We start from the raw sequence: 22,420 nt of genomic DNA, 5'->3' as shown, positions 1-22,420 counted from the left end.
TGATTTTATTTTATTTTTTATTTTATTTTTTTTTAATTTTATTTGTTTAATGGGGTGACATCAATAAATCAGGATACATATATTCAAAGATAACAAGTCCAGGTTATCTTGTCGTTCAATTATGTTGCATACCCACCACCCAAAGTCAGATTATCCTCTGTCACCTTCTATCCTGTTCTCTTTGTGCCCCTCCCACCCCCTATCCCTCTCCCATTCCCCCCTCCCCCCCCGTAACCACCACACTCTTATCAATGTCTCTTAGTTTCACCATTATGTCCCACCTACGTATGGAATAATACAGTTCCTGGTTTTTTCTGATTTACTTATTTCGCTTCGTATCATGTTATCAAGATCCCACCATTTTGCTGTAAATGTTCCGAAGTCATCATTTCTTATGGCTGAGTAGTATTCCATAGTGTATATGTGCCACATCTTCTTTATCCAGTCATCTATTGATGGGCTTTTTGGTTGTTTCCATGTCCTGGCCACTGTGAACAATGCTGCAATAAACATGGGGCTGCATGTGTCTTTACGTATCAATGTTTCTGAGTTTTGGGGATATATACCCAGTAGAGGGATTGCTGGGTCATAAGGTAGTTCTATTTTCAGTTTTTTGAGGAACCACCATACTTTCTTCCATAATGGTTGTACTACTTTACATTCCCACCAACAGTGTATGAGGGTTCCTTTTTCTCCACAGCCTCTCCAACATTTGCTATTACCTGACTTGCTAATAACAGCTAATCGAACAGGTGTGAGGTGGTATCTCATTGCCGTTTTGATTTGCATTTCTCTAATAGCTAAAGAAGATGAGCATCTTTTCATATATCTGTTGGCCATTTGTATTTCTTCCTGGGAGAAGTGTCTATTCATATCCTCTTCCCATTTTTTTATTGGATTGTTTGTTTGTTTGTTGTTGAGTTTTATGAGTTCTTTGTATATTTTGGATATTAGGCCCTTATCTGAGCTGTTGTTTGAAAATATCATTTCCCATTTAGTTGGCTTTCTGTTTATTTTGTTATCAGTTTCCCTTGCTGAGCAAAAACTTCTTAGTCTGATGTAGTCCCATTCATTAATTTTTGCCTTCACTTCTCTTGCCATTGGAGTCAAATTCATAAAATGCTCTTTAAAACCCAGGTCCATGAGTTGAGTACCTATGTCTTCTTCTATGTACTTAATTGTTTCAGGTCTTATGTTTAGATCTTTGATCCATTTTGAGTTAATTTTTGTACAGGGGGAGAGACTGTAGTCCAGTTTCATTCTTTTGCATGTGGCTTTCCAGTTTTCCCAGCACCATTTATTGAAGAGGCTTTCTTTTTTGCATTGTGTGTTGTTGGCCCCTTTATCAAAAATTATTTGACTATATATATGTGGTTTTATTTCTGGACTTTCTATTCTGTTCCATTGGTCTGAGTGTCTATTTTTCTGCCAATACCATGCTGTTTTGATTGTCGTGGCCCTATAATAGAGTTTGAAGTCAGGTATTGTAATGCCCCCAGCTTCATTCTTTTTCTTTAGGATTGCTTTGGCTATTCGGGGTTTTTTATAGTTCCATATAAATCTGATGATTTTTTGCTCTATTTCTTTAAAAAATGTCATTGGAATTTTGATGGGAATTGCATTAAATTTGTATATTGCTTTGGGTAATATAGCCATCTTGATTATATTTATTCTTCCTAGCCAAGAACAAGGTATATTCTTCCATCTCATTATATCTTTTTCGATTTCCCTTAACAATGGTTTATAGTTTTCATTATATAAGTCCTTTACATTCTTTGTTATGTTTATTCCTAAGTATTTTATTTTTTTTGTTGCAATCGTGAAGGGGATTATTCTTTTGAGTTCCTTCTCAGTTGTTTCATTGTTGGCATATAGAAAGGCTATTGACTTCTGTATGTTAATTTTGTATCCTGCGACCTTACTGTATTGGCTTATTGTTTCTAGTAGTCTTTTTGTGGATTCTTTGGGGTTTTCGATGTATAGGATCATATCATCTGCAAAAAGTGATACCTTTACTTCTTCTTTTCCGATATGGATGCCTTTTATTTCTTTGTCTTGTCTGATTGCTCTGGCTAGAACCTCTAGTACCACATTAAATAAGAGTGGAGAGAGTGGACAACCCTGTCTTGTTCCTGATTTAAGGGGGAAAGCCTTCAGTTTAGTGCCATTTAATATGATGTTAGCTGATGGTTTATCATATATGGCCTTTATCATGTTGAGATATTTTCCTTCTATACCCATTTTGTTGAGAGTCTTAAACATAAAATTGTGTTGTATTTTATCGAAAGCCTTTTCTGCGTCTATTGATAAGATCATGTGGTTTTTGTTCTTTGTTTTGTTGATATGGTGTATTACATTAACCGTTTTACGTATGTTGAACCATCCTTGAGATTCTGGGATGAATCCCACTTGATCATGATGTATTATTTTTTTAATATGTTGTTGTATTCGATTTGCTAGTATTTTGTTTAGTATTTTAGCATCTGTATTCATTAGAGATATTGGTCTGTAGTTTTCTTTTTTTGTGCCATCCTTGCCTGGTTTTGGTATGAGGGTTATGTTGGCCTCATAAAATGTGTTTGGAAGTATTGCTTCTTCTTCAATTTTTTGGAAGACTTTGAGTAGAATAGGAACCAAGTCTTCTTTGAATGTTTGATAAAATTCGCTGGTATAGCCGTCAGGGCCTGGACTTTTATTTTTGGGGAGGTTTTTAATGGTTTTTTCTATTTCTTCTCTACTGATAGGTCTGTTTAGGCTTTCTGCTTCTTCTTGACTCAGTCTAGGAAGGTTGTATTGTTCTAGGAATTTATCCATTTCTTCTAGGTTGTTGAATTTAGTGGCATAAAGTTTTTCATAGTATTCTACAATAATTCTTTGTATAGCTACGGTGTCCGTGGTGATTTCTCCTCTTTCATTTTGGATTTTGTTTATATGAGTTCTTTCTCTTTTTTCCTTGGTAAGTCTTGCCAAGGGTTTGTCAATTTTGTTGATCTTTTCAAAGAACCAGCTCCTTGTTCTATTAATTTTTTCTATAGTTTTTCTGTTCTCTAATTCATTTATTTCTGCTCTGATTTTTATTATCTCCTTTCTTCGGCTGGTTTTGGGTTGTCTTTGTTCTTCTTTTTCTAGTTCCTTAAGGTAGGAAGTTAAGTGGTTCACTTGGGCTCTCTCTTGTTTGTTCATATATGCCTGAAGTGATATGAACTTCCCTCTTATCACTGCTTTTGCTGCATCCCATAGATTCTGATATGTCGTATTGTCATTTTCATTCGTCTGTATATATCTTTTGATCTCTGCACTTATTTCTTCTTTGACCCATTCATTTTTTAAAAGTATGTTGTTTAGTTTCCACATTTTTGTGAGATTTTTTTCCTCTTTTTTGCAGTTGAATTCTAGTTTCAAGGCTTTATGATCAGAAAATATGCTCGGTACAACTTCAATTTTTCTGAATTTGCTGATATTGTTTTTGTGGCCCAACATATGGTCAATTCTTGAGAATGATCCATGTACACTGGAGAAAAATGTATACTCAGTCACTTTGGGATGAAATGTCCTGTAGATGTCTATCATATCCAGGTGCTCTAGTGTTTTGTTTAAGGCCACTATGTCTTTGTTGATTCTCTGTTTGGATGACCGATCTAGAACCGTCAGCGGTGTATTGAGGTCTCCAAGTATGATTGTATTTTTGTCAGTTTTTGTTTTAAGATCAGTAAGTAGCTGTCTTATATATTTTGGTGCTCCTTGGTTTGGTGCATATATATTAAGAATTGTTATGTCTTCTTGATTCAGTGTCCCCTTAGCCATTATGAAATGGCCATTTTTGTCTCTAAGTACTTTTCCTGTCTTGTAGTCAGCATTATCCGATATGAGTATTGCTACACCTGCTTTTTTTTGGATGTTATTTGCTTGGAGTATTGTTTTCCAGCCTTTCACTTTGAATTTGTTTTTATCCTTGTTACTTAGATGAGTTTCCTGTAGGCAGCATACAGTTGGATTTTCTTTTTTAATCCATTCTGCTACTCTGTGCCTTTTTATTGGTGAGTTTAATCCATTTACATTTAGTGTGATTATTGATACTTGTGAGTTCCCTATTGCCATTTTATATCTTGCTTTCTGTTAGTTTTGTGTCTTGTTTGATCCTTCTCTTTCGCTTTTCTATCTTTTGTTTTTATTTGGTTGTATTCCATACATCTTTCCTCTGTTGCTGTCTTTTTTATCTCATGTGCTTCTGTGGTGGTTTTTTCAATGGTGGTTACCTTTGAGTAATGAAAAGGGTCCCTACCCTGTTCATTGTAGCGAACTATTTTGTGAGTACTTTTGCACTCCATTGTCCTTTGCTACTGTTAATCTCCGTCTTCTCCCCCTCTTTCTTTTTGTTGTTGTCACAGTTTAAATTTGGTTTTATTGTGTTCTTCTTGGAGCTTTTACTTGTGGCTCTGTTTTTTTTTTGTTCTTTGTATCTGATTGGAGAACCCCCTTTAGTAATTCCTGGAGTGGGGGTTTTCTGATGATAAATTCCCTCATCTTTTCTGTATCTGTGAATGTTTTTATTTCTCCTTCGTATTTGAAGGATAGCTTTGATGGGTATAGTATTCGTGGCTGAAAGTTCCTCTCTTTCAGGACTTTAAATATTGGGGTCCACTCTCTTCTAGCTTGTAGAGTTTCTGCTGAGAAATCTGATGATAATCTAATGGGCCTTCCTTTATATGTTGTATTCTTCTTTTCCCTGGCTGCCTTGAGAATTTTTTCTTTGCTGTTGGTTTGTGTCAATTTCATTATGATATGCCTTGGAGTAGGTTTGTTGGGGTTAAGAAAACTTGGAGTTCTGTTTGCTTCTTGAACTTGAGGCTTTAGTTCTTTCCACAGGCTTGGGAAGTTCTCATCAATTATTTGTTTAAGTATGTTCTCCATTCCATTTTCTCTCTCTTCTCCCTCTGATATACCTATTATTCTTATGTTATTCTTTTTGATGGAGTCAGATAATTCTTGTAGGGCTATCTCATTTTTTTTAATTTTTGAGTCTCTTTCTTCTTCTCTCTGTTGTGCCTCAAGTTGCTTGTCTTCTATTTCACTAATCCTCTCTTCTATCTGACCTGTTCTATTAGCTAAGCTTGTTACTTCGTTTTTCAGCTCGTTAATTGAGTTTTTCATCTCTGTTTGATTTGTTTTTATAGTTTCAATTTCCTTGGACATATATTCTTTGTGTTCATGGAGTTGTTTTCTGAGCTCCCTATATTGCCTTTCTGTGTTTTCTTGTATATCTCGGAGGATTTTTAGGATTTCTATCTTGAATTCTCTGTCATTTAGCTCCAAGGTTTCCAATATATTAAATTTTTTCTCCATAGATTTTTCCTCATCTAGCTGTGTTACCTCTCTTTCTTTTGTATCCATGATATTCGATTTTCTCTTCCTTAATGTCATCTGAGGGTGGTTTTGTTGATAGTATTAATGAGATTTAATAAAGAATAAAAAGTTAAAAAAAAAAATAACAAATCGAAAAGAGTTGTTTTTTTTTAAAAAAAATTAATAATGAAATAAAGAAAAATAAAATAAAATAAAAATTTTTTAAAAAAGGAAATTATTCCCCCCCTCTTTTTTTTCCTCTCCTCTCCTCTCCCCTCTTTCTTGAGAAAATCTTGTGGTGGACTGTGAGTTATAACAAACAATGCCTGTGATGGAGGGCCTGAATTGGGGAAAAGTAATAAAGGGGCAAAAAAGAGAGAAAGAAAAAAAAAAAAAAAAAAAAAAAAAGAAAAAAGAAAAAAAAAAGAGCGTATGGACCCACAAAAAGCAAATAAGGAAAAAATTTGGGTCAAGAATAAAATGATTTGCTTTTAGGTGTTGGTTTTCTAAGAGTTATGATGAGAGGAATAAGAGGAAAATGGAAAAATGGGGGGACAAATTAAAAACTTACTATTGTATTTAGTGGAACAAGAACTAGATAATATGGAGAGCCAGGGATGGGAGCACTGCTAGTGAGTTAAAAAGGTGAAGTAAAAACCCCCCAAAATGCCACAAACATAGGTTTGAGTCCCAGATAAGATAATTTGTTTGTTATTGAGGTTTGAATGAGAGGAGATGTAAAGGAGAAAGGAAGAAACTAATATAGAGGGAGAAAAGAAAGAGAGAGAGAGAAAAAAAGAGGGAACCACTAAAAGAAGAAAAAAGAAAGGAGAGAGAGAGAGAGAGTTAAGGGTTTTGGAGTTCAACCCTCATAGAGAGAAAGGAAGAGAAGAGAAATGATAATGGGAGATGTAACACTTATGGGTAGTGTAGTTCAAGGAGAGGAGAGAGTAAGACCGGTAGAGAGTTAATCGGCCAAATTGGAGGAGGAAAAAAAAGTCTCAAGAATGAAGATAAGAGAAACAAACGAACAAATATAATAAAATGGGATAGGTTATAAAGTCTGCAGATTATTCTTGATTTTGAGAGGTTATCTTCTTGCTTTTTCTTTTCTCTCCCTCTTCCTGGTCGGTGACTCTGTACCCCGGGTTCTGCCCCTTTGGCACGCTCAGGTAGAGGTTTGCAGTTGATAAGTCTCTATGGCAATGTCATGTATTATGCTTTATTCTCGTTGGGAGTTGAGGCTCATTAGCATTTATAGGCTCCAACAGTGAGAGAGTCCGTGTTCCTGGAGCCTTTCTCCTAGTCTTTCCTTCCTCAATTAGTAGCCTGATAGTCCAGGTATGGGGTTGCTGCTGCCTCTGCCTGGATAGTAAGAGGCTCAAATTGATGGCAACTCCCCACTCTATTTCCACTCAGCACAGGGCTCTGGGTAAGGCTCAGTCAGTCAGAGCTGCTAGCATAATCAGGTGGGCTTTCCGCCCACTCAAAGATCACTGGCTCTGTCCCTCTGTCCGGTAACACAAGCGGGCGCCCACTTCCGGGGCGCTTGGAGGAAACTCTCACTCACTGTCTGCAACCAGGATATCCGGCCAGCAGTCTCACGCTCTGAGTGAAACCCCCAACCGCAGGGAAAAGTTGCAGCGTTGGAATTGAGTCTCGCTCCGTCCCCGTGTGCGGCTTTTGCAAGGCGCTGGGGCGGCCCGAGATTCCGCTTTGGCCCACACAAAGGCCCCTGACTCTGCCCCTCTGTGCGATAACACGGGCGCGCACTGCCGAGGCACTCGGAGGAATCGCTCACTCCTTATCTGCGCGCGCAAACCAGGATATGAGGCCGGCCGCGGTTCCCTCTGAGTAAAACCCTCACCAGCACGGAAAATCTCCACCGTTGGAAGTAGTTCTCACTCCCTCCTGTGCGTGGCTTTCCCAGGGCGCTGGGGCTGCCCAGAGACTCTGCCCTCAGCCCACAGAAAGGCCTCTGACCCTGCCTCTCCGTGGGGTAACACGAGCACCCACTTCCGCGGCTTAGGGAGAAATCTCTCTTCCACTAACTGCGCACCGACCAGGAGACCGGGTAAAATGGCTGCTCCGCTTGTCTTTCTTTGTTTGGGTTTGGCGCGAGTGTTAGCTTGTATTGCCCGGGTTGCCACAGGATCAGGTTTTCCTCGGCTTGGATCTCTGAGCCACAGCCTGGTTCGGCCGTTTTTGCTGCGGCGGCCTGGATGTATTCACCCCCTTTGCCCGCCTCAGTTTCTAAATTCACAGTTACCAGATAAAGCCGCCCTTTTAGGTTAGTGAGGAAGGCGGAGCATTTCTTACTCCCTATTTCCTTCGGGGTTTGGTTATATATTTAGCCAATTTTTCACTCAATCATACCTTTGGGTGTATTGCGAAGAATCTGGAAGCTCCAAGTATAGGTTTTTCTGTTTCTGGTTGAAGATCTTGTTGAGTTTTGGGGGAGATTTATCGGTATCGCTTCCTACTCCGCCATTACTCTGACGTCATCTACAGTACAGATTCTAACGGTTGTGTTAGGGCTTGAGGCTTTTCAAGAAAGGGGATTCTGAGCTTTCTAATTCTATAGGTCACTTGGGAAAAAAGGATTTAAACTATTTCCTATTACCTTTATGCCTCAAATTCTAAAGATCTAGTTAAAAGCACCAACTAAAATAACCAATATTTCATAAAATAAATCTTATACTCTACTTAATCACAAATCCCTTTTACATTTTAAGAAAACATACCTTATTTATGCTGCAATTTTATGCATCTTTAAAAAGCTCAAGAGAAACAGATTTCTGTTCACATCCTTTAGCCCTTTTCATCTGGGCTCAAAACTTAAATGTTTCCTACTACCACAATTAGTCATCTATTTTCTATTTTCTCCTTTCCAGATATTATGTTGAAAATTCTACTGTTAAGCCAATCAATACTAATATTTGTCACTCTGGGTTTGGTGACCTAACATTGAACAATACTGCTTCATAAATGATAATAAGTTGAACATTTATACATCGTATAAAAGGATATCATTAATAGTCATTACATTAATAATTATTGCATACCCCCTAATATTTTAAACCAAGATTTCAACATTACAGGGCTGTGAAATAGCAAATAAAAAGAATTAGCAAAAGATTCTTGAAATAACATATACATTTCTAACATAGAAAATACTTTTTCTCTACAACAATGGATCCTTGATACAAAAAGGAAGTCTTTGTATTTGGCAGACTATACAATTCCAAATGCCTTATCATTAGTACAAATTTAGTACAATTTGCAATAAAAGGATTGTGAACTACTATTCCAATGAACTATTGATTTACTGAGAAAAATAAGGAATGGTCAAAATGCAGTCACTATTTTGTAGCTACCCAGCTGGCAAAGAGATGCTAACCCTCTTTTTGACCTATAGTGCTTTACACTATTGACTCAATGTAAGGGTCGGGTGCCTGGGGTTCCTGGTGCCTAACGGGGAACAGGTGTCAGGTGCCCTGTGACATGTCTGCTATGGGATCTCTGAGCTTTCTGGGAGACTAACCCCCATTTCCTCACTACCCTCTGTGCTCCTGCCTTAGCACCCTCCAGCTGGCAGGACACTGCCTCTCAGTGCTCCGAATGAGTTTCCCGGACTTCCTTGGTGCACTGGCTCACAGCTACCCCGCTTCCCCACACAGAGGTGGCTCTCCTGCCCCTCACTCCCGTTATGGCCAGACATACTCTGCCAGGGCCCATGCACCACTCTCATGTCCGCTCCCTTCAGTCACCCACCCTTAGTTGTCCCTGCCACCTTACTCCAGCACTCTCCCCCGCCACTCTGCACACAGCGCATTCCGGCCCAGCCTCCCACTATTCTCTCACTCAAACTGCTCACTTGCCAGCTCTTCACCCCCAGAGTCTGAAGAAACATTTCCTGGAGCGCATTCCTCAGCCCTCCTTCCTATTTCTGCTGTTACCATAGGTCCTGGGGGTTCAATAAAAAGGAGCCTTGGCCCAGTCAGTCCTCAAGGTTCAGAACCTTAGAACTTGCCGTGGCTGCTTGTAATTTGGGGCATTTACTTTTCTAATGCCCTTCCTCTTTGCAATATGTGCACTGATTCTTTCCTAGCAGAGTCCTAGTCCTTCTCAAATCCCCTTTTTGTCCTAGATGTAAATCTGGTCAGACTAGAAAGATGTGGCACCCTCTCTGTATTGAGCATGCTTTTAGCCATTGTGGAGGGTTCATTGTTAAGTTTAGCCATTGATCAATGTAGGGCAGTGGTCCCCAACCCCCGGGCCATGAACTGGTACCAGTCTGTGGGCCATTTGGTACCAGTCCACAGAGAAAGAATAAATAACTTACATTATTTCCATTTTATTTATATTTAAGTCTGAATGATGTTTTATTTTTAAAAAATGGCCAGATTCCTTCTGTTACATCTGTCTAAGACTCACTCTTGATGCTTGTTTCGGTTATGTGATACATTTATTTGTCCCACCCTAAAGGCCGGTCTGTGAAAATATTTTCTGACATTAAACTGGTCCGTGGCCCAAAAAAGGTTGGGGACCATTGATATAGGGGAACAGGTCATTGTAGCCTGGATTCCCAGTCACAATATTCCATGGCCCTTACCACCCAGGGATTAAAAGTCCCAGTCCCTGGCCATCCAAACCTGAAGATGGGCCATTCTGATTCACAGAGAGTGCAAAGTCTTCCTTTTGATCATTTAATTTTGTACCCACAGTTGTCTCCATAGGTTTCTTGAAAGTGCTTTAGGAGACAACCTAAGGGGGTCTTTTGTGTACTGGGTCCTCCAAAGCAGGAATCAGCACACCAATAGAAAGCAAGACAGATAATAACTAGCACCCAGAATAAAGGATGTTTGACTATAGAGGTGTCAATCATCACACAAGAGCAGAGGCAGGAGCCAGGAGAAAAGGACAATTTCTTCTGAGGAGAAGTCAGACAGAGTGCCCTGAAGCCAGAGGTCTTGGATCCAAGGAAAGAGATTTAGTGGGTCCAGGAAAAGAGGCCCTTACTACAAAATGTCATGAGAAATTTCTCGGACAAAGAGAATCTACAGTACAGACAATTCACCACTGAAAACTTTTTAATATGCCTATGAATTTTGCTAGTTTTATAATTTGTGGGCTCCAGCGGACAGCCACCAAACTATATGAAATTTACAAATTTCCCTTTACTTTTGCCCTCTGGTTTTAAGCCAGAAATTTCCAATTGAAATTACACCAGAGTTTTTCCTGACAAACAAAGACAACTTACAAAACAGACAATTTACTATTTACATTTACACTTGACTTTTATGCACACAGTTCAACAGACAAAGGATGGGGGTTCCCCATCAGGGCCTCTCAGGTGCTCACCTGGCCACATCCCTTGTGGGAACCACAAACTGGAAACTCAGGTGCAGGCATCAGAGATCCCCACTCACACGCCAATCACTTAGGGGTTTTTAGACAGAAGCAATAAAAGCAAATAATCAGATCTTGACATGGACAGACAGCACAAAGGTGTCCCTGGAGGCCTGAGACAGGACTAATTCACTCAGTCCCCACTAATTGTCTTCCTAGAGCTCAAACAAATGTCCCTGGAAGCCCAAGGCAGGACTCAAACTCTCCACCGACATCTTGGTCTTGGAGATCCTATTGTGTGAGTTTGATCATGTCCAATCCTTTGTGCAATAGTTTCAAATTGACTAGTTACAATCAGAATTCAGCAAAGCAAAAGATTTTCCCTACTTACCTCCAGAGGTCAGAATTTACACTCCTCGATTTCTCTGCCGAATCGTCAAATTTAGGGACCGAGGGTGCTGCTGATTAGTTGTACGAACCCCACAGGTAAATTGGAGCCCTGGAATGTCTCAGGGGGCACCCATTCTGGAGATCCAGTGGGGTCAGGCAATCTTCCGGAGAGACCAGCCAGATGGGGTGTGTCTACCCAGGGACGTGGAACGCCAGCATCTCGGACAAGCCCCCAAATGTTATAAAGTAGCATACCTCAATTCTGCAGGTTACTTAGAGACACCAAGGCAGGATACAAAAGAAATTTTAGGAGGAGATTTATTAATAAGCTGGCTACATATGACTTACATGGGGTATAGCTAACCCAAATCATGTCGTACCCAATATAACCCTGAGGCTGGTTATATAGACTTGATCACATACAGGTTGGGGGTAAAAGGAGTGGGAACATGACACAATAGTCAATTATTAACAAGCTTACAACATTCCTCTATAGGATCTATTAAAAGGAAAAAAACATTCTTACATATTAAAACTTACAAGGTAACACAATAATGACAAATGTCATTTTACATATCAATACAGTAGCATATGTTTTACATATCAAAGACATTCCCAAATCTTTTAGTGTCTACCCCCCATCCCTATCACCAGAGCAAAATGGTTAATTTAGGATAAGGAGAGAGGCCAAATGAAAATAATCTTGGAAACCTAATAAGCTAGTGCCTGCTTGTTTAGTTTATAAGTTTTTATACATATAAAGGATTTTAAAAGGGTTAATTATTAGAAAGCATATAAAATGTTACATAATGCAGGTTTTTTTAAGCAAGGGGGAGTGGGCTCGTGATCCCTTTGTCTAGAGGTATAAATCACTCTTAGGACTCCAGGAGGAGAGGAAGAGTTAAAATCGGTGTAGGATATGTAAACATTGTCTCCTAAAGATCTTATTGAAGGGGAAGAGGAAGTTCTTTGCTGTCTAGCAAGTAGTGGCCTCAGTCCATCCAGAGAACTATAGTTTGGAGCTCCAGTGGCACAATCGGTTAGCGCGCGGTACTTATACAGAGAACTATAGTTAAACTATGATTAGTTACTAACTTTTATCTCTTTCTCTGGTTTTTTTTTTCTTTTCAGAAAGGAAAAGAAGGGGGGCCTGACTCTTCCTTCAAAAATACTAATATTAATGTTTGCAATTCTTTGGCACCTTATCATACTGGTGTATCAGATTTTAAAGAATATTGGTGAACTTTGCCAATTTCTGTACTGAGAAAGGTCCAAAGTTGTATTGAAATGTTCTGCAACAAACCTTAAGTCTAAAGATTATTTTCCTTTTATGGAAATTTCTTTAAAATTATTATTTTCCCAATTGGTGCAGTATTTGATTTACTTTTAAATACCTTTTTACCCTCTTGGAAGATATGTGGGCAACCACTGGTTTTAAGAACATTTATCCTGTTAGGTTAACTGATGCAAACTTGATTAACAAAATATATATTTCCCCTTAATATTCCCTCAATGAAAAGAGGCAGGTTTTGATTTAACAATCATTGGTAGATTATATATTCCTACCATTTGTACATAAGCTTTACTCTGAAGTAGTATGCAACTTTGGGTAGGGTAAAAAACAGATAAAGTAGCCCCCAGTATTTACAAGGATTTTAGTGATTTCTCTTTTTAATGGTAATTTTAATTCCTCCTAGATTGTTAGTAAGAAGAAAGGAAAGTGCCCTTCCATAGTTCTTGGTACAACTACAAACTTAATACACAGATATTTTTTAAATCCCATGTGAAGCCAGTAACCATGGCCACCATCACAGCCGCCTGGCTCATGCAGGTTCCCATTGGATTCGAACAGTCGGCAAAGAAACAATGGAGCCAAAAACTGGTGGGCCATCATCTTTAATCCTAGCTTGCACCTGGTGGGCAAGTAAAAACACACACTGGGCTCCAAAACCAACTCACATTCAGTGCTCACAAAGCTATCGACTTATCCGAGTTTCCTAGAATCAAAGGTTTCTAGCTCACCAGACTTATTCACCTCTATTCCCCATCTCCTTCCTTTTCCCTGCACAAACTCTGCACAAACTGGCTTTTCCTTTAGCACTCCACTATCTTGGCTGCTTCTCCTGACCTCCTCCACATGGCCTTTCTCTGCTCTCTGCTCTCTCCTCTCTCCTCTAATGCTAATTTCAGGAACCGAGAGAGAGAGCAAACTCCTGGTCTGCCCCCATTTTATAGTATAGAAATCAAAACCTTTAATCCAATATACAAAATAGGGAAGTCTCTAATACAAAGTCACTTATCTGAGGCATGATGGGATTGTACCACCCCACATCAAAAAGGGTGGGAAAGGCTTAGTCCTAAAACCAAACCCCAGGCTACAAGGATCCTGCCTGCCCATAGCCCACCCCCAACACACATTAATATCACCTGGGTGACAGGCCTCCATGTGGGCAGTGCCTTCTTTAACAAAGTGAGCATAATATATTTTATCTGCCCAACATCCCATTTCAGCTTTCTATAATTTTGAAGTAACCTGGCTTTCTACACTTAAGGATTGGGTGCTTTACAATCCTTAACCATATGCCCAGGCTTTCCACAGTTAAAACAGGTTGATCCAGTCATCATTGCTGCAAAAGTTTGAGCTAAGTAAATTTTGTTATTTGGCTACTAGAAATCAGTAAAATATAATTTGGAATAGGTCAGAAGAGCCAGGATCAAATGTTCCAACAGTTAAATTTTAAATTTCTTTGTGAACCCATCAGGGTCCCAGATAAAATCAGAAAAAGCTTTCATTTAAGTTAATTCTACTGGAAGTAACATACACAGTTGCTGATTCCTCTCCATCTAAAACCAGCTTTTCTTAAAAGAGAGCTTCTAGTATTCCTGGATATTCTTGTCTGAATTCCTATTCTTATTTTTCCCTAGGTCAGTAGGGAATGGTAGTAGAGGAGGCAGAGATAGGAGAGAAAAGAAGAAAGGGATGGAAGGAGGAGTCCAGACAAGGAAGCTCATATAGCAAATAGTGGGGAAGCTGTAGAAGAGGAGAAATGGGAAGTTAGCATTAAATTCAAAGGCCTTCATTACTTCAGAGACAGTCTCTAAAAAGAAAATATACTTTTTCTAAAAAATTTCTGTGCTTCTCCCAGAAGCTTCTAGTTACAATCAATGTCTACTTTACATTCATTTAATATTAACTTTAAAGCTAGCATTTTCTAATTAAGTTGTGCAGGAAAGAAAACACTTAGGAGGGACCACAAATTCCCTACTTCGGCCATTTCAAGCTGAAACTTTTTTATTTCAGAGATACTTGCAAGTTAATCTGCAGAATAATTCCTGGGAGGCTGGTGTCCTTGGGGATTTTTGGCCTTAAAGGTACAGTTTTCCATGTTAATTTTAGTTTTCTTTGTATATCTACAGAGTCTGAACAAATTTCTAGAAATATTGTGTAGTGGTTCAAGTGTGCTGCTTGTGGGTTGAGCTCCAAGGGAATTTTACCTCCCAAGTCATCTCAAACCCTTTTATGTGTCTCGGTTTCTCTCCCTGGCTGCCTAATACAGCCATGAGGACTTGGAGCGCTAGGTAACAAGCCTTTGTATGTATGTCCTCAGATGAGTCAATTTTTTAATTATAGTTGAATTTGAAAGTCCCTATGGGACTTGCATGGAGCAAGTGTAAATTTCTAATGTAAATGCACTGCTACTTGCTGAGCTTCTGAGCCATGAGGAAACCCCTCTCTGACCTACATGCATCAGTCCCTTCCTCAAGGCTAGTAAGGGCTTTTCCTTACTGGAATTCCCCATAAAATGCAGCCACTAAACTACTCTTCATGCACAAATTCCACACGATCACGTTGGGTTCACCACTTATAGTACTCCAGCCCGCTGGGAACTACCAGTGTCGTGTGGAAGAAACCTACTATAGACACAAACTTATGTCAAGAGAAAGAGAGGGAAGGCTTGCCAAGGGGGGCAAAGAAGACCTCCTGAATTTCCTTCAACCTTAGTTTTTTTTTTCTCTTTAGTTCTTTTTTATTTATTTATTTATTTTTATTTTTTACAGAGCCAGAGTGAGCCAGAGAGAGGGATAGACAGGGACAGACTGACAGGAACGGAGAGAGATGAGAAGAATCAATCATTGGTTTTTCATTGCGCATTGCAACACCTTAGTTGTTCATTGATTGCTTTCTTTTTATTATTATTATTAAATTTAATGCAGTGACATTGATAAATCAGGGTACATATGTTGGGAGAAAATATCTCTAGATTATTTTGACATTTGATTGTGCTGTATACCCCTCCCGCAAAGTTAAATTGTCTTCTGTCACCTTCTATCTGGTTTTCTTTGTGCCCCTCCCCTCCCCTAACCCCTCTCTCCTTCTTCACCCCACCCCCCCTCCCCCAACCCCCCCGCCCCTGTTGCCATCACATTCTTGTTCATGTCTCTGAGTCTCATTTTTATGTCCCTTCTATGTATGGATTCATGTCAGTTTTTTTTTTCTGATTTACTTATTTCACTCCGTATAATGTTATCAAGGTCCATCCATGTTATTGTAAATGATCCGATGTCATCATTTCTTATGGCTGAGTAGTATTCCATAGTATATATGTACCAAAGCTTTTTAATCCACTCGTTCTCTGACGGACACTTGGGCTGTTTCCAGATCTTCGCTATTGTGAACAATGCTGCCACAAACATGCGGGTGCATTTCTCCTTTTCAAGCCGTTCTATGGTGTCCTTGGGGTATATTCCTAAAAGTGGGATAGCTGGGTCAAAAGACAGTTCGATTTTCAGTTTTTTGATGAATCTCCATACTGTTTTCCACAGTGGCTGCATCAGTCTGCATTCCCACCAGCAGTGCAGGAGGGTTCCCTTTTCTCCACATCCTCGCCAGCACTTATTCTGTGTTGTTTTGTTGATAAGCGCCATTCTGACTGGTGTAAGGTGATATCTCATTGTGGTTTTAATTTGCATTTCTCTAATGATGAGTGATGTTGAGCATTTTTTCATATGCCTATTGGCCATCTGTATGTCCTCTTTGGAGAAGTGTCTATTCATCTCTTTTGCCCATTTTTGGATTGGGTTGTTTGTCTTCCTGGTGTTGAGATTTACAAGTTCTTTATAAATTTTGGTTATTAACCCCTTATCAGATGTATTGTCAAATATGTTCTCCCATTGTGTAGTTTGTCTTTTTATTCTGTTCTTGTTGTCTTTAGCTGTGCAAAAGCTTTTTAGTTTGATATAGTCCCATTTGTTTATCCTGTCTTTTATTTCACTTCTCCGTGGAGATAAATCAGCAAATATATTGCTTCGAGAGATGTCGGAGAGCTTACTGCCTATGTTTTCTTCTGAGATGCTTATGGTTTCACGGCCTACATTCAAGTCTTTTATCCATTTTGAGTTTATTTTTGTGAGTGGTGTAAGCTGGTGATCTAGTTTCATTTTTTTGCAGGTAGCTGTCCAATTTTCCCAACACCATTTGTTAAAGAGGCTGTCTTTACTCCATTGTATTTCCTTACCTCCTTTGTCAAATATCAGTTGTCCATAGAACTGTGGGTTTATTTCTGGGTTCTCTGTTCTGTTCCATTGATCTATATGCCTGTTCTTATGCCAGTACCAAGCTGTTTTGAGTACAATGGCCTTGTAGTATAACTTGATATCAGGAAGTGTGATACCTCCCACTTTATTCTTCTTTTTTAAGATTGCTGAGGCTATTCGTGTTCTCTTTTGGTTCCATATAAATTTTTGGAATATGTGTTCTATATCTTTGAAGTATGTCATTGGTATTTTAATTGGTATTGCATTGAATTTATAGATTGCTTTGGGTAATATAGACATTTTAATGATGTTTATTCTTCCTAACCATGAGCACGGTATATGCTTCCACTTGTTTGTATCTTTCTTGATTTCTTTTATCAATGTTTTGTAATTTTCCGAGTACAAGTCTTTAGTCTCCTTGGTTAAGTTTACTCCTAGGTACTTTATTTTTTTGGTTGTAATTGTGAAGGGGATTGTTTCCTTAATTTCTCTTTCTGACTGTTCATTGTTGGTGTATAAAAAATGCTTCTGATTTCTGAGTATTGATTTTATATCCTGCCACTTTGCTGAATTTATTTATCAGGTCCAGTAGCTTTTTGACTGAGACTTTAGGGTTTTCTATATACAATACCATATCATCTGCAAATAATGATAGTTTTATTTCTTCTTTTCCAACTTGAATGCCTTTTATTTCTTCTTCTTGTCTGATTGCTGTGGCTAGGACTTCCAGGACTATGTTAAATAAGAGTGGTGAAAGGGGGCACCCCTGCCTTGTTCCTGATCTTAAGGGTATTGCTTTTAATTTTTGCCCATTGAGTATGATGTTGGCTGTGGGTTTCTCATAGATGGCTTTTATCATGTTGAGGTATGTTCCCTGTATTCCCACTTTGCTGAGAGTTTTGATCATGAATGGGTGCTGGATTTTATCAAATGCTTTTTCTGCATCTATTGAAATTATCATATGGTTTTTCTCCTTCTTTTTGTTTATGTGATGAATCACATTGATTGATTTACGAATATTGTACCATCCTTGCCTCCCCAGAATAAATCCCACTTGATCATGGTGTATGAGTTTTTCCATATATTGTTGGATCCGGTTTGCTAATATTTTGTTGAGGATTTTAGCATCTATATTCATCAGAGATATTGGCCTATAATTTTCTTTCTTTGTGTTGTCTTTGCCTGGTTTTAGAATCAGAATTATGCTCGCTTCATAAAAGGAGTTTGGAAGTCTTCCTTCCTCTTGAATTTTTTGAAATAGTTTGAGAAGGATAGGAGTTAGTTCTTCTTTGAATATTTGGTAGAATTCCGTTGTGAAGCCATCGGGCCCCGGACTTTTCTTTGTTGGGAGTTTTTTGATAACTGTTTCGATCTCCTTTGGTGTAATCGGTCTGTTTAAGTTTTCTGATTCTTCCAGATTGATTTTTGGAAGATTGTATGTTTCAAGGAATTTGTCCATTTCATCTAGGTTGTCTAGTTTTTTGGCATACAGTTCTTCATAGTATTTTCTTACAATATTTTGTATTTCTGTTGTGTCAGTTGTTATTTCTCCTCTCTCATTTCTAATTTTATTTATTTGAGTCCTCTCTCTCTTTTTCTTGGTGAGTCTACTTAAAGGTTCATCAATCTTGTTTACCTTTTCAAAGAACCAGCTTCTAGTTTCTTTGATCCTCTGTATTGTTTCTTTAGCCTCTATGTCATTTATTTCTGCTCTGATCTTTATTATTTCCTTCCTTCTACTACATTTGGGCTTTACTTGCTGTTCTTTTTCTAATTCTTTTAGATGCAGGGTTAAGTTGTTTATTTGAGCTTTTTCTAGCTTCTGAAAGTGTGCCTGTAGTGCTATGAACTTCCCTCTCAGCACTGCTTTCGCTGTGTCCCATAAATTTTGAGTTGTTGTATGCTCATTGTCATTCGTTTCTAGGAATTTCTTTATTTCTTCTTTGATCTCATTCTTAATCCATTCATTATTTAACACCCTGCTATTTAGTTTCCATGTGTTTGAGAATTTTTGAGCTTTTCTGCTGTGATTCATTTCTAGTTTCATGCCGTTGTGAGCGGAGAAAGTGCTTGATATTATTTCAGTCTTCTTAAATTTGTTGAGAGCACTTTTGTGCCCTAACATGTGGTCTATCTTAGAGAATGTACCATGAGCACTTGAAAAGTATGTATATTCTGCTGCTTTAGGGTGAAAGGTTCTGAAGATATCTATTAAATCGAGTTGATCTAGTGTTTCCAATAAGTCTGCTGTTTCTTTGTTAATTTTCTTTCTTGAGGATCTATCTAGTGATGTTAGTGGGGTATTGAAATCCCCTACTATTATAGTATTGCTGTTGATCTCGCCCTTTAAATCCATCAAAGTCTGTTTTATATATTTGGGTGCTCCTACATTAGGTGCATAGATATTTATAATAGTTATATCTTCCTGTTGGATTACTCCCTTTATCATTATGTAGTGGCCTTCTTTATCTCTTACTATATCCTTTGTTTTAAAGTCCAATTTGTCTGATATAAGTATTGCTACCCCAGCTTTTTTTCATTTTCGTTTGCATGAAATGTTTTTTTCCATCCTTTTACCTTCAATCTGTGTGTATCTTTTGTTCTAAGGTGTGTTTCTTGTAGACAACATATGTATGGGTCCTGTTTTCTTATCCACGCAGCTACCCTATGTCTTTTGATTGGATCATATAATCCATTTACATTTAAGGTTATTATTGATATGTAGTTGTTTATTGCCATTTTCTTCTTTAAAGGTGTATTCCTTTTTTTTTTTTTCTGTATTCTTTTCCCACTTTATCTGTTTACATCAGGCCCCTTAATATTTCCTGCAGCATTGGTTTGGTTGTAATGAATTCCTTGAGTTGTTTTTTGTCTGAGAAGCTTTTTATTTCTCCTTCAATTTTAAACGATAGCCTTGCTGGATAAAGTAGTCTTGGTTGTAGGTTCTTCTTCTGCATTACTTTGGATATTTCTTGCCATTCCCTTCTGGCCTCAAGTGTTTCTGTTGAGAAGTCAGATGTCATCCTTATGGGGGCTCCTTTGTAGGTGATAACTTTTTTTTTCTCTTGCAGCTTTTAATATTTTTTCTTTATCGCTTAGCTTTGGTATTTTAATTATGATGTTTCTTGGTGTAGGTTTCTTTGGCTTTCTCTTTAATGGAGTCCTCTGTGCTTCTTGGATTTGTGAGAGTTTCTCTTGCATTAATTTAGGGAAGTTTTCAGCTATGATATGATTGAACAAAGTCTCTATCCCTTGTTCTTTTTCTTCTTCTTCAGGAACCCCTATGATGTGGATGTTATTTCTCTTCATGTTGTCACAGAGCTCTCTAAGAGTTTCCTCTGACTTTTTGAGTCTCTTTTCTCTTTTTTTCTCTGCTTTCATGCCTTCATTCCAGTTGTCTTCTAACTCGCTGATTCGATCCTCTGCTCTATCTATCCTGTTTTTAATTCCTTCCCTTGTGGTCTTTAATTCTGATATTGTATTTGTGGTCTCCAACTGATTCTTTTTTATACTTGCTATTTCTTTATTTAGGTTTTCAAACTGCCCCTCCATTGTTGTTCTAAGATCCCTAAGCATCCTTACAATCATTATTTTGAACTCCGCATCTGGGAGTTTGATTATTTCCATATCACTCAGTTCATCTCTCGAAGGTGTCTCTTGTGGTTTCATTTGGATTGCACTCCTTTGTCTTCTCATCTTTTTTATTTATTTATTTTTATTTGTAGAGTTGGTTGAGTCTAGGCTTGGTGTTGTCTGCCTCCAGTTTTCAGTTGTGTTATTTTTAGTTCTTTGTGGGTTGGTATCAGCTATTATTTGTAATCCACTTTTGGATTTGGGCAGCTTTGAAGTCTTGATTTGTTTGTTTTCTTAACAGGTGATAGTCTTGTTAACTGATCTCAGCAGGGGGCTTCCTTGAAACTGTATCCAGGAATGCTGTGGGTGTAACCTGAGATGCTGAAGGTCTCTTCCACCAACTAATCTCACTGGGGGCAGGGTTTTTTCTCAGCTTCAGTAGGGGGAGGTGTATCTCAGATCTCCATGGAGACCTGAGTTACTGCCCCTCCTCCCCACTTCTTGTTTTCAGCTGTGTCTTGTTGTGCTGATTGGAGCTGGATAGATGTCCGGAGATCTCTGATCCGGAAGCACTTCAGCTCTGTTTTGTGAAAGGTTCAGTCCCTCCCCCAGCTATGGCCGCCTCCAGCACGAATGAGTCAGCTTTTTTATTTCATTTTTTGCATACCTTAGCCCCTCACAGTCTGTCCCTCTCCCTGTCTTTTCCACTTGGGAGATAAGCTGGTCTTTTCAACCCACCTTGCTCCCTGGTCGCCAGGTAAGTGGCTGTGAGCAGTAGTTTCTGCTCTTTTGCCTCTGTGAAATCCTCTCTGGGCTCTCAGCCTCACCCCCCTCCTTTCGTTCCTGTAAGCAGAGGAGATTCAGGCACTCCTTACCAGGATTATTGTGGCTTCCTCTTTGCTCCTTGGTTTTTGAGAGCTGTTCTTGCAGTTCAGTGTTGGTTTTTCATGCTGATTTTTTCTAAATTGATTTGTATTCCAGTTTGGTGTTGAGAGCTGGGCGCCTGTGCATCCGCCTACTCTGCTGCCATCTTCTCTCTTCATTGATTGCTTTCTCATATGTGCCTTGACCGCGGGTCTTCAGCAGACCAAGTAACCCCTTGCTGGAGCCAGCGACCTTGGGTTCAAGCTGGGGGGCTTTTGCTCAAACCAGATGAGCTCGTGCTCAGGCTGGCGACCCCGGGGTCTCAAACCTGGGTCATCCGCATCCCAGTCCAATGCTCTATCCACTGTGCCACCACCTGGTCAGGCTCAACCTTAGTATTTATTGATTAGAAGCTGAACAGAGGTAACAGAATTCCAAGGGAAGGAGACTAGGTGATAAGGGGAAAGAATGATTGATGCCATTTTGCTGACATGCAGAAAGGGTAATTTGGGTCAGTATATTCTTTTCTTTTGCTAATTAACAAGCACATAGGAAGAGGCCAAAAGAAGGGGCTATCTAGAGCTTAGGTTAATTTTCCATAGCTTGTTCACATGCATTTCTTTGTGTCTGCCCAAAGGTCACTCACTCACATAGCTTCTTGGTGTTTGCATCCAAGAGACTTTAACTAAAGTTCCCCAATCCAAGTCATGGAGGGTTCAAGGTTAGACAGGTGATTCCCTACAGATGTGGTCAGCCAGGCTCTCAAAGGTGATCCACTTCACTGGCATCTTTGAGATGCATCCCTGTCAGTAGTAGTTCCCATTGTAGATCTTCCTGGAGAGCCCAAAGTCTGCCACACACAGACATGGTCTCATTCAGACTGCCAGGATTCAGAAGAGGAAAAGGGTAATGACATTAGCTCCCTCCACCAGGAAGCCTACCCTGACTCTCAGGCATGTCTCTATCTCCCTCCCTGGCTGATCTCTTTGGAGGTAGAGGTCTGTCTCCTCTCCTTGTCCCAGATGTGTAGGGAACTGTGTTACATATTCTCTCCTTCATGAAATGAGGCAAGAACAAAAAGCTACTGAGGGCCTTCTCAGCTCTGGCTGTTTGCCAGACCCTAAAGTCCTTCCTAAGGTCCTTGGATTTGATTCTCTGATTTAAAAAGAAAAAGACCCTGGCCAGTTGGCTCAGTGGTAGAGTATAAGCCTGGTGTGTGGATGTCCTGGGTTTGATTCTGGTCAGAGCACACAGGAGAACACCCATCTGCCTCTCCACACCTCCCCCACTTGCTTTTCTCTCTCCATCTCTCTCTCTCTTCTCACCCCACTTTTGCAGCCATTGGAGCAAGTTGGCCCTAGAT

Source organism: Saccopteryx bilineata, chromosome 9 (genome assembly GCF_036850765.1).
Source record: "Saccopteryx bilineata isolate mSacBil1 chromosome 9, mSacBil1_pri_phased_curated, whole genome shotgun sequence".
Classification (NCBI taxonomy): Eukaryota; Metazoa; Chordata; class Mammalia; order Chiroptera; family Emballonuridae; genus Saccopteryx; species Saccopteryx bilineata.
The sequence above is the reverse complement of the archived record's forward strand: the minus strand, read 5'-3'. Positions refer to the sequence as shown.